We start from the raw sequence: 16908 nt of genomic DNA on the forward strand, positions 1-16908 counted from the left end.
GAGAGACAGAGAGACAGAGACATAGAGAGACAGAGACAGAGACAGAGACAGAGACAGAGAGAGTGAAAGAAACAAAGAGAGAGAGAGACAGACAGACAGACAGACAGACAGAAAGACAGAGACAAAGAGAGAGAGAGAAACAGAGAGACAGAGACAGAGAGACAGAGACAGAGAGAGAGAGAGACAGAGACAGAGAGACCAAAGGAGAGAGTGTGAGAGTGAAAGTGAGTATGTATGTGAATGTAGGGGAGACAGACATTAAGGTCCAGCCCCTCTCTTCACAGAGCTTCCCAATAAATGAGGCACTTATAACCTCCAGGTACATCCAAGAAAGGGCTAAAGAGCCTGACAATTGTGGAAGTGTGGATGGAGGGATCGCACATGGTTAATATATAGTGGATCACTTCCTGTCTAAGGGGAGCAGGAAGGGAGAAAATTTGGAACACAGGTTTTTGCAAGGGTGAGTGTTGAAAACTATGTATATATAGTGAAAATAAAAAGCTTTAAATGTATATACATATATGTGGATGTGTGTATAGATACATACGTGTGTATAAGAAAGGGCTAAACAAAAGCCCCGGAAGGTCCCAAGAAAGGAAAACCATTGTGGAGCGATGTGGCCTTGCTCGTGGAGGAGGGCCCCGAAGGACGGACAGGATTTCAGGGGGAGAATGGCTAGGAGGGCTCTCCTGGGGTAGGGAGCAGCCCAAGCAAAGGCTGATGGCAGGAAAGGAAGGAAGGGGCCTGTCCAGGACTGGGGAGTTTTCTTGTTTGGCCAGAGGGAGACTATCTGGGCTCTGCCTCCAAAACGGGTGTTTTGTAATGGGGAAGACAAGTCATTGACCCAGAGGGCTGTGGATGGGGCCGAGGTCAGAGGAAGGAAGCACGGGAGTGTCCCGTTTTCCGGGAGCCGTCTGGAGACCCTTCTGCCTTGCAGCAGGGGTCCCAGAGGGGGAGGACTTCCCCGCTTCTCAGGCTGCCCGGCCTCCACAGAGCCTCGATGGGGACCCCTGGTACTGCGGCCTTGCTCTGGGCTTCTGGGAGTTGGGGTGCTCACGGGGTGGCCCCAGCTCATCCCCCCTCTGCCGACGCCCTTTCTGCGACCTCTCCGGCTTTGCTCTTCCCAGCGGGTGCATTGAAGCCTCCTCAGCCCAAGCTGTGGCTCTCCGTCGCCCTTTGGGCAAACTTCTGCACCGCCAAAGTCTCTTCCTGAGCTGCCTCCCAAAGGATCCCCAGCCGAATGGAAGCTTGAATGGAACCTAGGGCGCTGTGGCAGAGGTAGTCCAGCAGGGGGCAGCAGAGGACAACAAATGAAGCTGGGCTGCCTCCAGCCCTCGCCAACGCCGGCCCATGAGTGACGCTCCTTGGGGATGCCCCCCTCCTCATATTTGTGGGAGCGGGAAGAAGTGTGGTAGGGGAGAAGAGTCAAAAGACTCCAGGCCGTGCCCTCCAGCTCCTACCCGTGTCTGTCAGTCTTTGAAAGATGCTTTATTGATGTACAGACGCAAAGACGTAGAGGAAGTTCCAGGGTGCAGTGCGACATCTTCCCGAGTTCAAATCCAGCCTCAGACACTTCCTAGCCTTGTGACCCCGGGCAAGTAATTTCACTGTTTACCTCGGTTTCCTCATCTGTCAAATGAGCCGGAGAAGGACATGGCAAACCGGGCCCGGAGAAAACCCCAGAGGGGTCCCAAAGAGTGGTGTTTTTGAACCGCAATGCCTTGGTAGAATTGGGACTGGCTGAAACCCTCCCTCCCCGGACAGAATCTTCAGATATATTTTTAGTATTAAGCAACAAAGGCCGGATTTCGCCGGCGTTCAGAGATCAGCCACTGCTGATAGACATTTAAAATGGCTTCCCTAATTCTGTCAGACCTGCCGAGAAGAGGGGCACTCTACCCCGGAGCAGTAACCCTCGCAAAGCCCCCAGCTGCTGACTCCTTCCCCGGACAGCTCCCGGGGCAGGGAAAGGACTAGGTGGGCGAGCTCGCCATGGCCTTGAGCTAGGTTGATGTCAATCAGAGAGTCCAAAGGCTTTATCTGATGCAGAGGAAAGATGATTTCTTAATATTTCTAAAAGAAAAAGTGGGAGGGGGGAGCTAAGTAAGTTTCGTTATACTCCAGCCAAGAACCGAAACAGAACGTGCTTCATCGAGGGGGGTCAGCCCTGGAGGCGTATGGGAAGGGAAGGATGCCAAGAGAGGGAGATGCTGGAGAGGACCATGAGGTGGGGGAGTCCCAGAAAAGGCAGTCCAGTGGGGAAGTGGGGAAGGGTTAAAATGCCCTTTTTTTTCTTTTTTTTTTAAAAAATTTCTTATTTATTTACAGTTACATTTAAAACCGTTATATATATATATATATATATATATATTAACTTTTGAGTTCCTGATTCTCTTTCTCCATTAGGAAACCACATGTGAAATTATGCAAAAACATTTCTATATAAGTCATGTTGTGAAAGAAAACATAAATATCCCACCCCAATTAAAAAAAACCCTCAAGAAAAATAAAGTGTGAAAAATAAAGTGTAAAAAATAAAGCATGATTCCACCTGTGTTCAGGTACAATCAGTTTCTTCTCTGGGTAGGATGTGATCCTTGTTGTGGGGTTTGATGCCAAATGATGGCAGATACCAGAAATTGGGGCTCTGTCATGTGAAAAATTCACAATGACCATTCTCTTTGGCAAATGGTCCATTTATTTAGGGAAGAGGTTACAGATCTAATGAAAAGATACAATAGACCCCGGGAATTGGTAAAGATGAAATTGATTTATTTAGGGAAGAGGTTACAGACCAAATGAAGGGATACAATAGACTCAGGGGTGGTAAACAATAAACACAGGGGATTGGTAAAGATGAAATTGATCAAGATGAAATTGATTTATTTAGGGAAGAGGTTACAGACCAAAATGAAGGGATACAATAGTCTCAGGGGTGGTAAATAATAGACACAAGGGATTGGTAAAGATGAAATTGATCAAGATGAAATCGATTTATTTAGGGAAGAGGTTAGAGACCAAAATGAAGGGATACAATAGACTCAGGGGTGATAAACAATAGACACAAGGGATTGGTAAAGATGAAATTGATTTACTTAGGGAAGAGGTTACAGACTAAATGAAGGGATACAATAGACACTGGGGATTGGTAAATATGAAATAGAGTGGGAGAGCATAGAAAGGCAAGTTTCTCAGTGGAACTTCTGATTACCCAGTAGAAAGGGGGCTCCCCATGAGCTTGGAGCTAAGGATATCTTAGCTGGCAGGCTGGGAAAAGACACCAGGAATCAGAGTAACCCATGGGATAGCCCATAAGTAGATTGTATACAGAAAATTTAACCAAAGGAGGGGAGAAGCCATGAGATAGCCTACAAATAGATTTGATAGGGAAACTTTAACCTCAGGGACATGCCTGGATTTCTACACAGGGTGGATCTCAGGAGTTTTATTTAATTTGCATTTCAGGTTGGATCACTTCCTCAGAGAGTGGACCATGGAGTTAAACTGATCTGTATCAGAGCTTTCTGCCTGCTTGCCTCATGGACCAATTCTTATTTATTTATTTTTTTAATAAAGCTTTTTATTTTCAAAACACGTGCATAGGTAGTTTTCTTTCCTCCCCTCCCCTTTTAAATTAAAGCTTTTTAATTTTTAAAAGATATACATGGATAATCTTTCAACATTAACCCTTGCAAAACCTTGTGTTCCGATTTCCCCCTCCTCCCCCCTCCCTAGATGGCAAGTAAGCCAATATATGTTAAATCCAATATTTGCAACAATTATCTTGCTGCACCAGAAAAATCAAATCAAACCGGAAAAAAATAAAAAAGAAAAGAAAATGCAAGCAAATAGCAACAAAAAGAGTGAAAACGCTCTGTTGTGATCCACATTCAGTTCCCACAGTCCTCTCTCTTGGTGTAGATGGCGCTCTCCATCACAAGGTCATTGGAACTGGTCTGAATTACCTCACTATTGAAAAGAGCCACCAGAATTGATCCTCGTATAATCTTGCTGTTGCCATGTACAATGATCTCCTGGTTCTGCTCATTTCACTCAGCATCAGTTCATGTAAATTTCTCCAGGCCTTTCTGAAATCCTCCTGCTGGCCATTTCTTATAGAACAATAATATTCCATAACATTCATATACCATAACTCATTCAGCCTTTCTCCAGCTGATGGGCAGCCACTCAGTTTCCAGTTTCTTTCCGCTACAATCAGGGATCGATTCTTTAGTTTCTCTTGGTCCAAAACAGCATTCAAGACCTCATCTATAAGTCCTTCAGAGTAGTCGGGGAGCATCGTACTGCTGAGAAAAGCAGAGTCATTTATAGCTGGTCATCCAAGGCATTGCTATTACTTTGTATTCAGTACATTTCACTTTGCTTGAGTTCAAGGAGGACTTTTCAGGGTTCCCCCCCCAAGAACATTGTGTTCATCACTTCCCATAGAACAATAACATTTTGTGACAATCACACACTACAATTTATTCAGCCATTCCCCAAATGATAGGCATCCCCTTGATTTCCAATTCTTTGTCTTGAGAAGAGAGCTGTTACAAACATTTTTGTACATACGGGTCCTGGGGAAATGGCCTTTTCTTATTTACTTAGACCGGTTTTGTTTTCTGTGTCCCACTGTGGGTGTCGACATTTGTTGAATGAATGCCTGATATTGCATCTGTTGTTTACTCATGGCAGACTTTCTATGATCCCATTTGGAATTTTCTTAGCAAAAATACTGGCGTGAGTTGCCATCTTTTGCTCCATTTTTTTTTTTTTGTAGTTGTACTTGGTAAAGTAAAAACAAAAGGGTTTGTGGGAAATTATGACAAAATTTGATTGTTTGGAGGGCATGGGCATTGTAGATCAGTTTCACAACAGCATGCTTGCTTGGGTTCTAGATAATGGATGATGCTCTTGTGGATCAGTAAAGGGTAAAGCAGTAGAGTGAAACCATTTTCTTGCTTTCTATTTTCATTGATGTTGTCAAACAAAAACAACATCAAGGTCAGGTATTGAACTGATGGTAAATTATTTACCATTATTATTAACTATTATTAACCAAAGCAATTAATAAATAATAGTTTTGGTGGGTTAAAAACCTGCTGAAAAATAAGCTGAGTATCTGGTCTGAGTAAGAATCTAGCTTAATATTGAGTTTAAAGGGTTTCTGGACAGTTCGGGGGGGGGGGAGGGAACAGGGGGGAAAAGAGGAGGAATGAGACAATTGTGGCCTTTTCCTGTATTAGGATTCTGTGGCAATGGGCTCCTCATCAGGCAAGCCTGGAATGACCCCATCATCTTTGGCCAGGTGAAATGTCAGAGGTGAGGCTCAGGAGGTAGTAAGTAGTCATGAGTGACATGTCTTAAAGTTGAAAGTGCACAACTTGAGCAAGACTCAGGTCCACCTTCAGCTGAAATGTGACAGAAACCACCCACGCACACCCCCTCCCAAAACTAAGAACAATGAAAGTTTAAAAGGCGAGAGAGAGCGAGAGAGAGCGAGAGAGAGAGAGAGAGAGAGAGAGAGAGAGAGAGAGAGAGAGAGAGAGAGAGAGAGAAGCTTTTTCTGAATCCCCAAATATCCCAAGGCCAGAGCAAATTACACCCCCCCCCAACAATGAAAGTTTAAAAGACACAAAAAAAGAGAAAGTTAAGAGCTTTCTCTGAATCCCCAAATATCCCAAGGCCAGAGCAAATTACACCCCCCCCAAGAACAATGAAAGTTTAAAAGACACAAAAAAAGAGAAAGTTAAGAGCTTTCTCTGAATCCCCAAATATCCCAAGGCCAGAGCAAATTACACCCTCCCCCCAATTAAGCACAATGAAAATTTAAAAGGCACACAAAAAAGAAAAAAAGAAAGACAGAAAATTAAGATCTCTCTCTGAATCCCCAAATATCTCAAGGCCAGAGCAAATTGCCCCCCCCCCATTAAGCACAATTAAAGTTTAAAAGGCACACACAAAAAGAGAAAGTTAAGAGTTTTCTCTGAATTCCCAAATATCCCAAGGCCAGAGCAAATTACCACATCCCCTCCTCCCCCCAACTAAGAACAATGAAAGTTTACAAAGGTACCAAAAACAAGAAAAAACGAGAGACAGAATGTTAAGAGTTCTCTCTGAATCCCCAAATATCCCAGGCCAGAGTAAATTACTCCCCCTCTCCCCAACTAAGAACAATGAAAGTTTAAAAGGTACCACCAAAAGACAGAGAAAGAGAGAGAGACAGACAGACAGACAGACAGAGACAGAAACAGAGACACAGAGACACACAGAGAAAGAGAAAAAGTTAAGAGCTTTCTCTGAATCCCAAAATATCCCAAGGTCAGAGCAAATAAGGATCAGAGTCTCTTTGGAACTCCATTCCTCCTTTTGTTTACCTTTTCTTTCAAATTCATCAATATTGTTAGTAAATGTACAATTCAAATATATTAGTGAAAAATGCAAAAAATTCATAAGATGGTGAACAGACTCTCAGAGCTTTTGACCTGTGACCAAGAGGTCTTACATCCACCAAGTGGTCATATAGACCTAGAGGGAGAAAGACCTGCCCCCCAAATCCACCCTCCCCCAGCAGACTGGCCCTTCCTTTCACTCCTCCCCTCCTCAAACCCACTTGAACCCAATCCCCATTGGTTTGTGTCTGATGGGGTGATGGCGGTATTTTCCACAGAGCCTGCCAACCCTCTGACACACTCTGCTGTTGTTTCAGTTGGAGAAAAGTTTTGAATGCTATTAAAATGCTCCTCTCCTGGCTCAAAGAAAGAATATTAGATATATTTGGTTTCCCCGAGAAACATCTCTCACCTTATACAAAAGCGGGAAAAGGAAGGGGTAGGCTAAATAGAAGGGAAAACAGAAATAATAGGGGAAAGGTATAAGAAAGGGGGAGGGTCTCTAAAGGGGGAGGACTGCTTGAAGCAAGTAGTGCTCATAAGTAAAATACTGGGGAGGAGGAAAAGGGGGAAAGAAAAGAGAAAAATATAATTTGGGGTTAATAAGATGGCAGGAAATACAGAATTAGTAGTTTTAACTGTAAACGTGAATGGGGTGAACTCTCCCATAAAGCGAAGGTGGATAGCAGACTGGATTGAAAGCCAAAATCCTACAGTATGTTGTTTACAAGAAACACATTTAAAGCAGAGCAAAACATACAGAGTAAAGGTAAAAGGCTGGAGCAAAATCTATTATGCTTCAGATAAAGTAATAAAAGCAGGGGTAGCTATCCTGATCTCAGATCGAGCAAAAGAAAAAATTGATCTAATTAAAAGAGATAAGGAGGGAAACTATATTTGTCTAAAGGGTACCATTGATAATGAAGCAATATCAATATTAAACATATATGCACCAAGTGGTAGCATCTAAATTCCTAAAGGAGAAGTTAAGAGAGTTGCAAGAAGAAATAAACAGCAAAACTATTAATAGTGAGAAATCTCAACCTTGCTCTCTCAGAACTAGATAAATCAAACCACAAAATAAATAAGAAAAAAGTCAAAGAGGTAAATAGAATACTAGAAAAGTTAGATATGAAAGCTCTTTGGAGAAAATTGAATGGAGAAAGAAAGGAGTAGACTTTCTTCTCATAAGTTCATGAAACCTCTACAAAAATTGACCATATATTAGGACATAAAGACCTCAAAATCAAATGCTGAAAGGCAGAAATAATAAATGAATTTTTTAAATATCACAAAGTGATAAAAATTATATTCAATAAATGGCCAGGGGAAAATAGACCAAAAAGAAATTAGAAACTAAATAATCTCAACCTAAAGAATGAATAGGTGAAACAGCAAATCATAGACACAATCAGTAAATTTCATCCAAGAGAATGAGACAACATACCAAAATTTGTGGGATGCAGCCAAAATGGTAAGAAGGGGAAATTTTATACTTACTTGCATAAAATAGAGAAAGAGAAGAGCAATACATTGGGCTTACAACTAAAAAAGTTAGAAAAAGAACAAATTAAATCCACCCTCCCCCAATCAAATACCAAACTTGAAATTCTAAAAATAAAAGGAGAGAGCAATAAAATTGAAACTTAAAAAAACTATTGAATTAATAAATAAAACCGAGAGTTGGTTTTTATGAAAAAAACCAACAAAATAGATAAACCTTTAGTTAATTTGATTAGAAAAAGGAAAGAGGAAAATCAAATTGTTAGTCTCAAAAATGAAAAAGGAGAACTATCCACCAATAAAGAGGAAATTAGAGTAATTATTAGGAGTTACTTTGCCCAACTTTATGCCAATAAATTTGCCAACCTAAGTGAAATGGAGGAATATCTACAAAAATATAGATTGCCCAGATTAACAGAAGAGGAAATAAATTATTTATATAGTCCCATTTTAGAAAAAGAAATAGAACAAGCCATGTATCAATTCCCTAAGAAAAAGTCACCAGGACCAGATGGATTTACGTATGAATTCTACCAGAACAATTAACTCCAATACTATTTAAACTATTTGAAAAAATAGAGAATGAAGGATTCCTACCAAATTCTTTTTATGATATAGACATGGAACTGATACCTAAACCAGGTAGGATGAAAACAGAGAAAGAAAATTATAGATCAATCTCCCTAATGAATACTGATGCAAAAATCTTAAATAAAATATTAGCAAAGAGATTACAGAAAATCATCCCCAGGATAACACACCATGACCAAATAGGATTTATATCAGGAATGCAGGGCTTGTTCAATATTAAGAAAACCTATTAGCATAATTGACCAAATTAAACCAAATTAACAAAAACCATATAATTATCTCAATAGATGCAGAAAAAGCATTTGATAAAATCCAACACCTATTCCTAATAAAAAATACTCGAGAGTATAGGAATAAATGGGCTTTTCCTTAAAACAGTCAATAGCATCCATTTAAAACCATCAGCAAGCATCATATGTAATGGGGATAAACTAGAACCATTCCCAGTAAGATCAGGAGTGAAGCAAGATTGCCCACTATCACCATTACTATTCAATATTGTATTAGAGACCCTAGCTTTGGCAATAAGAGTAGAAAAAGAGATTAAAGGAATTAGAGTAGGTAATGAAACCACCTTATAACACTTTGCAGATGATATGATGTTATACTTAGAGAACCTTAGAGAACTTAACCAACTTAAAAACTATTAGAAGCAATCCACAACTTCAGCAGAGTTGCAGGATACAAAATAAATCCACACAAATCATCAGCATTTTTATACATCACTAACAAAATCTAACAGCAAGAGATACAAAGAGAAATTCCATTTAAATTAATTGTCGATAGTATAAAATATTTGCGAATCTATCTGCCAAGGGAAAGCCAGGAACTATATGAGCAAAACTACAAAATGCTTTTCACACAAATAAAGTCAGATCTAAGCAACTGGAAAAATATCAGGTGCTCTTGGATAAGCAGAGTGAATATAATAAAGATGACAATACCCCCTAAACTAATCTATTTATTTAGTGCTATACCAATCAAACTCCCAAGAAACTATTTTACTGACCTAGAAAAAATAACCACAAAATTCATCTGGAAAAATAAAAGGTCAAGAATTTCAAGGGAATTAATGAAAAGAAAAGCAAATGAAGATGGCCTTGCTGTACCAGATCTAAAACTGTATTATAAAGCAGTGGTCATCAAAACCATTTGGTAAGAAATAGAGCAGTCGATCAGTGGAATAGGTTAGGTTTACAGAACAAAAGTTAATGACTATAACAATCTAGTATTTGACAAATACAAAGGCCCCACCTTTTCAGATAAGAATTCACTATTTGACAAAAACTGCTGGGAAAATTGGAAACTAGTATGCAGAAAGTAGGCATTGACCCATACCTAACATCATATACCAAGAGAAGGTTGAAATGGGTTCATGATCTAGACATAAAGAATGATATTATAAACAAATTAGAAGAATATAGGATAAACTATTAGATTTGTGGAGAAGGAAGGAATTTGCGACCAAAGAAGAACTGGAGATCAATATTGATCACAAAATAGAAAATTTTGATTATATTAAATTAAAAAGTTTTTGTCCAAAGAAAACTAATGCAGACAAGATTAGAAGGGAACAATAAACTTGGAAAACATTTTTACATCCAAAGGATCTGATAAAGGCCTCATTTCTAAAATATATAGAGAATTGACTCAGATTTATAATAGTTCAAGCCATTCTCCAATTGATAAATGGTCAAAGGATATGAACAGACAATTTTCAGATGAAGAAATTGAAACTATTTTTAGCCATATGAAAAGGTGGTCCAAATCATTATTGATCAGAGAAATGCAAATTAAGACAACTCTGAGATACCACTACACACCTCTCAGATTGGCTAATATCATGCCACTATGGACTACTCTAACCTGGTAGCTCCTCTTTGAGCCACTCTTAATGCCCGTTCGTCAATGGCATGGCTAGGCCACGCTTACCCGTTTTGGGGCACCAACCCGGATCCCACAGAGAGAGACCACCAGTAGGTAGGGGTGAAGCAAAAGAGAACTTTATTCTTAGATAACATATATTTATACCCCCCTGAAGATCTGGGTGAAGGGGAGGTCCTCTGGGAACCTGGCATAATGGGATTGGCCTGAGAAGAAGGAGGGAGGCGTGCTAGGCTTTGAGAGCACTAAGGAGGGAGACGTGGTACCTGGGGTCAGACACTGCCTCCTGGGGCTATGCCCCACCTCCACGTAGGACTCGCCTGCCCCTCAGTACCTCTCATCCCTCAGGTCCTCCCACATGCTTTGAACTGCATACCTTGCTTCTAGAGGCTTTTTAACCCTTATAGCTAAGGTGACAGGAAAAAATAATGATGAATGTTGGAGGGGATATAGAAAAACTGGGACACTGATACATTATTGGTGGAACTGTGAATGGATCCAACCATTTTGGAGAACAGTTTGGAACTATGCTCAGAAAGTTATCAAATCTTTGATATACCCTTTGATCCAGAAATGTTGCTACTGAGCTTATATCCCAAAGAGATCTTTTTTTTTTCTTGTCTTTTTAAAAAAATAATTATAACTTTTTACTGACAGAACCCATGTGTGGGTAATTTTTTACAACATTATCCCTTGTACTCACTTCTGTTCCAACTTTCCCTTCTCTCCCTCCATCCCTTCCCCCAGATGGCAAGCAGTCCTATATATGTTAAATATGTTAAATAAGTATATCCTAGATACAATATATGTGTGCAGAACTGAATAGTTCTCTTGTTGCACAGGAAGAATTGAATTCAGAAGGTAAAAATAACCTGGGAAGAAGAACCAAAATGCAAACAGTTTACATCATTTCCCAGTGTTCTTTCTTTGACTGTAGCTGCTTCTGTCCCTCATTGATCAATTGAACCTGAGTTAGATCTTCTCTTTGTCAAAGAAATCCGCTTCCATCAGAATACATGCTCATACAGTATCATTGTTGAAGTATATAATGATCTCCTGGTTCTGCTCATTTCACTCAGCATCAGTTCCTGTAAGTCTCTCCAAGCCTCTCTGTATTCATCCTGCTGGTCATTTCTTTTAGAAATGAGGCCTTTATCAGAACCTTTAACTGTGAAGATGTTTTCCCAGTTTGTTGCTTCCCTTCTAATCTTGTTTGCATTAGTTTTATTTGTACAAAGGCCAAAGAGATCTTAAAGGAGGGAAAGGGACCCAATGTGCAAAAAGTTTATGGCACCCCTTTTTATAGTTGCTAGAAACTGGAAATTGAATGGATGCCTATCAGTTGGAGAATGGCTGAATAAATTGTGGCATATGAATGTTATGGAATATTATTGTTCTATAAGAAAGGACCAGCAGGAGGATTTCAGAAAGGCCCAGAGAGACTGACATGAACTGATGCTGAGTGAAATGAGCAGAACCAGGAGATCATTATACAAGGCAACAGCAAGAGTATATGATGATCAAATCTGATGGATGTGGCTCTCTTCAATATTGAGATGATTTAAATCAGTTCCAATTGTTCAGTAACGAAGAGAGCCATCTACACCCAGACACAGAACCATGGGAACAGAGTGTGGAACACAACATAATGTTCTCACTCTCTGTCATTTGCTTGAATTTTGTTTGATTTTTCTCAGTTAATCTCTTCCTTCCTTCTTGATCTGGTTTTTCTTATGCAGCAAGATAACTCTATAAATATGTATACATATATTGGATTTAACATATATTTCAACATATTTAACATGTATTGGACTCCATGTCCAGCTAGGAGAGGGGGTGGAGGGAAGGAGGAAAAAATTCAGAAAAGGTTTTGCAAGGGTCAATGTTGGGGAAATTACCTATACATATACTCTGTAAATAAAAAGTTTTAATAAACAAACAAACAAACAAACCTCCTCTCTTATGGCAAAGGATCTGGTGCTGATTCTATTCCAACTGAGATTTACCAAGTTGGGGGGGGACCCACTGTTTATTCAAAAGCTGACTGAAATTTTGGGGGTTATATGGCCAGCGAAGATTCCCCCCCTCCCCTGAGTTCAAGGATTGCCCTGTGTCAATCACAGAGGGTCTCAATCTTAGTCATCCCTGGCAAGATTCTTACCACAGCCCTCCTCAATAGGCTGATCCTTCACCCGGAAGATGGTCATCTACCTGAGAAACAATTTGGCTTCAGAAAGGAACAAGGAACATTTGCTGGTGATTGCTGTCCATCATTCCCAGGAGAAACGCCAGGAGTGGGGCAGAGTCTGTATTCACAATGCTTGCTGACCCTGCCAATACTAACAATCTAAGATTGTTAGTTATGACGGAAATTATGGCACAATTTGATTGTTTGGAGGGCTTTGGCATTGTAGATCGGTTTGTAACAGTCTGTTTGCTTAGCTTCTGGAGAATGGATGATGCTCTTGTAGAGCAATAAAGGGTAAAGCAGTAGAGTGAAATGATTTGCTAGCTTTCCATTTTCATCAATGTTGTCAAATAAAAACAACATCAAGGTCAGGTATTGCACAGATGGTAAATTATTTATCTTGAAAGGGTTACAAGCCAAGACTAAAGTGAGGGAAAGTTGATGTAGGACCTTTTATTCACAGACAATTGTATACTCACCATCTGAATAGGGATCGATTGTCCACTGTTTGGGCTCATTTTGAGCTAACAATTAGTAACAAGAAAACAGAGGTTCTCCACCAGCCAGCGCCACCCCATCCATATATAGAGCCGTTAGTTTTAGCAAATAGCTGTGGGAAAGTTTACTTACCTCGGAGCTATATTTTCCAGGGATGTATGAGATTGACACACGCGTTGCCAAAACAAGCTCAATGCTTGGGAGGCTCTGAAGGAAAGGGTGAGAGAGAAGAGGTATTAGAACGACTATGAGAAAGAAGTTCTACAGAGCCATCGTACCGATCTCGTCGTGATACATCTATGGAACCCAGATGGAATATTAGCACCGTGCCAGGAAGCTCAAGCACTTCCTCTTGGATTGTCTTGGGAAGATTCTGAGGATCACTTGGCAGGATGAGGTACCAGGTACCGAGGGCCTTTCTTGAGCTGAACTCCATTGTACTGATTCTGTTGTTCAGATTTAAATGTGCGCTTGCCTAAAAGGTTACTTTATGGAGAGGCTCCCATGGAGGCCAGAAGAACTGATCCAAGGTCTCTCTGAAGAACTTTGGATGACATGAGAGACTCTGTCCAAGGACCATCCAGCAGGGAGTGTCCTCATCAGAGAAGGCGCTGTGCTCTGTGAGCAAAGCAGAATTGCAGCAGTTCAAAGAAAAAGTACGAAGGTAGAGAATCCATGACAAATGTTCATCCGGACTATTTGTGTCAGACCCAGAGCCTTTCAATGGTCCGATGAGCCATAGTTGGACAAGTTGACCGCAACATAGTGATTTCATTTTGATCCTCTTCAAAAATGAAGGCAAACAACCATAGTGTCTTGGTGCTCTCATGGAGTAGAGCTGAAAAAAGCACTAGGCTTAGCCTTCAGGGTCATTGCACTCAAACACTAAGGGACATTCATGGGGGACGGTGTGGTGGGCTCCAGTCCTGTCCCCAACACATATCACTTCAGATAGTTGTTGTTCAGTCATTTCAGGTACATACGACTCATTTGTGGCTTTCTTGGCATAGACTGGAATGGTTCACCCTTTCTTTCTTAGCTCATTTTATACATGAGGAAACTGAGGCAAACATGGTGCAGCCAGGGTTGCATATTTAGTAATCATGATGGATCTATTTTATCTCTTAAACTTAAAAATTGTGTTCCAGCCCCGTTGCCTGCTCCATTAAGGTCTTCCCTCTAAGATTGTCTCCCTTTTACACTTACTTTAGTACACTTAATATACTACTCAATGTTAAAAAAGTCATTCTCTAAATGATAAATGGTCAAAGGTTATAAACAGACAATTTTTAGATGAAGAAATGAAAGCCATCTATCATCATCTGAAAAAATGCTCTAAATCACTATAGATGAGAGAAATGCAAATTAAAACAACTCTGAAGGTCCACCTCACACCTCACCAGATTGCCTAAAATGACAGGAAAAGATAATGATGAGTGTTAGAAGAGAAAACTGGGACCCTTATGCATTGTTGGTGGAGTTGAGAACTGGGCCAACCATTTTGAAGAGAAATATGGAACTATGCCCAAAGGGCCATCAAACTGTGCATACCCAACAGGGCCTGTATCCCAAAGAGAGCATAAAAGAGCGAAAAGGACCCACCGGTGCAAAACTCTTTGTAACGTCTCGTTTTGTGGTTGCAAAGAATTGAAAAACGAGTAGATTCCCATTGGGGAATGGCTGAACAAGTTATGGCCTGTGAATATAATAGGATGTTATTGTTCTATAAAAAATCAGAAGGCTGATTTCAAAAAATCCTGGAGAGATTTACATGAACGGATGTTGAGTGAATCAAGTAGAATCAGGAGATCATTGTACAGGGCAACAAGATGATGCGATGATCAATTCTAATGGACCTGGATCTTTTCAACAAGGCAGCCATCCAAGCCAATTCCAATGGCCTGGGATGGAAAATGCGTCCGCATCCAGAGAGACAACTTTGGAGGGAATATGGATCAAAGCAGAGTATTTTCACCTTTTTTCTTTTTCTTTTTCTTTCTTATGCTTTTTTCCCTTTTGCTCTGATTTTTCTTTCACAAAATGACTAATATGGAAATAGGTTTAAAATGATTGCAAACCATAACATACATAGCATTTGCACTCTTTCTGTTGCTGTTTGTTTGCATTTTTGTTTTTCTTCCCAGGTTATTTTTACCTTCTTTCTAAATCCGATTTTTCTTGTGTAGCAAGACAACTGTCTTTATATATATATATTGTATTTAACATATACTTTAACATGTTTAACATGTATGAGACTGCCTGCCATCTTGGGAAGAGCTTGGAGGGAAGGAGGGGAAAAGTTGGAACAGAAGGTTTTGCAAAGGCCATTGTTGAAAAATTACCCATATATAGGTTTTGTCAATAAAAAGCTAACCCCCCCCCAAAAAAAAATGATTGCATAAATTTAACCTGTATCAGATTACTTACTGTCTTGGGGAGAAGGGAGGTAAAGGAGGGAGGAAGAAAAAAATTGTGACTCAAATGCTTACAAAAATGAATGTTGAAAACTATTTTTAGGGCAGCTAGGTGGCGCAGTGGATAGAGCACCAGCCCAGAAGTCAGCAGGACCTGAATTCAAATGTGACCTCAGACACTTAACACTTCCTGGCTGTGTGACCTTGGGCAAGAAGACAGGAGAGAGGAGACAGAGAGAGACAGAGAGAGAGAGACAGACAGACAGAGACAGACAGAGAGACACAGAGAGACAGACAGAGAGAGAGAGACCTAGAGACAGAGAGAGACAGAGAGAGAGAGAAGAGACAGAGAGACAGAGAGAGAGAGAGAGAGAGACAGAGAGACACAGAGAGAGAGACAGAGAGAGAGACAGAGAGAGAGAAGAGACAGAGACACAGAGAGAGAGACAGACACAGAGAGAGAGAGAAAGACACAGAGAGAGAGAGACAGAGACAGAGACAGAAAGAGAGAGACAGAGAGAGACAGAGAGAAAGAGAGAGAGAGAGAGAAGGAAGGAGGGAGGGAGGGAGAGAGAGAGAGACAGAAAGAGACAGAGAGACAGAGAGCTATCTTTACATGTAATTGCAAAAATAAAATATTGAATTCAGAGTAAATGCCTGTTGACCAAGTGAGTAATTGCCTAAAGTCACAGGTCAGATTCTCCCATCTCCAGAGGCAGGGGACACACTAGGTTAGGTGGCCAGGGCTGACAGCTCCCGGCCTTCACCTCGCCCTCCTGCCCCTTGGTGGGCTGATTCCTAAGCCCAAAGCCTCCCTCTAACTGGGCTCCTCCTCTTCCTCAGGAGGACCCCAGTCCCCAATGGGCCCCCCAGGGACTCTGCCACTTCTTCCTTGGCGCTCCTCCTCAGCTTCCCCGGGCCCTTAACCCCTATCACCTGGTGAGTCTGGCGCTCTGCCCATTGCACCACCAAGGTCAAACATCTGCCTTTTAAGCACCTGCCATGAGGCGGGCAGGAGCCCGGGAGGGCTGGGGGCATTGCCCTCAAGTACCCCGCACCCTGCTGGGGGGCCGGCCACCAAGAGCCGTTCGTGGGATGGTTTAGAAGGGCGCCGTGCGGCAGCCTTGCCGAGGCCCATCCCGGCGCCCAGGGCTCGCGGGCCCTGCCAGTCCAGCCTGCGTCCCGCTGCCCACACCTCCTGACTGCCCTGTGATCCAGAGCCAGACCGGAGGGTGCCCGCAGCAGGCAGCGGTGCCAGCCCCCGCGGGGGGCCTGGGGGGGGGTCTGTCCGGGAGCACGGAGCAGCCCTGATGCTGGGGATTGGGGGAACGGGATACACCCCTTTGGCCCGCGCCCCGGAAAGGGCAGGAGCTGGCCACCTGCCAGGGTCTGGGAAGGGCGGGGCGGTGTCTGGGAAGGAGATCCGCTCGGGGGG

The 16908-nt window shown here is 41.7% G+C and overlaps 1 protein-coding gene across 1 annotated transcript in view; it reads left to right on the forward strand.

Annotated features, from left to right (window-relative positions):
• The window catches only part of SMDT1 (single-pass membrane protein with aspartate rich tail 1), a 339744-nt gene extending 323134 nt beyond the window's left edge, over positions 1-16610 (forward strand). Inside the window, exon 4 of the mRNA XM_051962295.1 lies at positions 16600-16610. The gene's annotated coding sequence lies outside the window, so the exon portion shown is untranslated. The remainder of the gene's footprint in view (positions 1-16599) is intronic.
• The last annotated feature ends 298 nt before the right edge of the window (positions 16611-16908 follow it).

This window comes from Antechinus flavipes, chromosome 5, assembly GCF_016432865.1.
Source record: "Antechinus flavipes isolate AdamAnt ecotype Samford, QLD, Australia chromosome 5, AdamAnt_v2, whole genome shotgun sequence".
Taxonomy (NCBI): domain Eukaryota; kingdom Metazoa; phylum Chordata; class Mammalia; order Dasyuromorphia; family Dasyuridae; genus Antechinus; species Antechinus flavipes.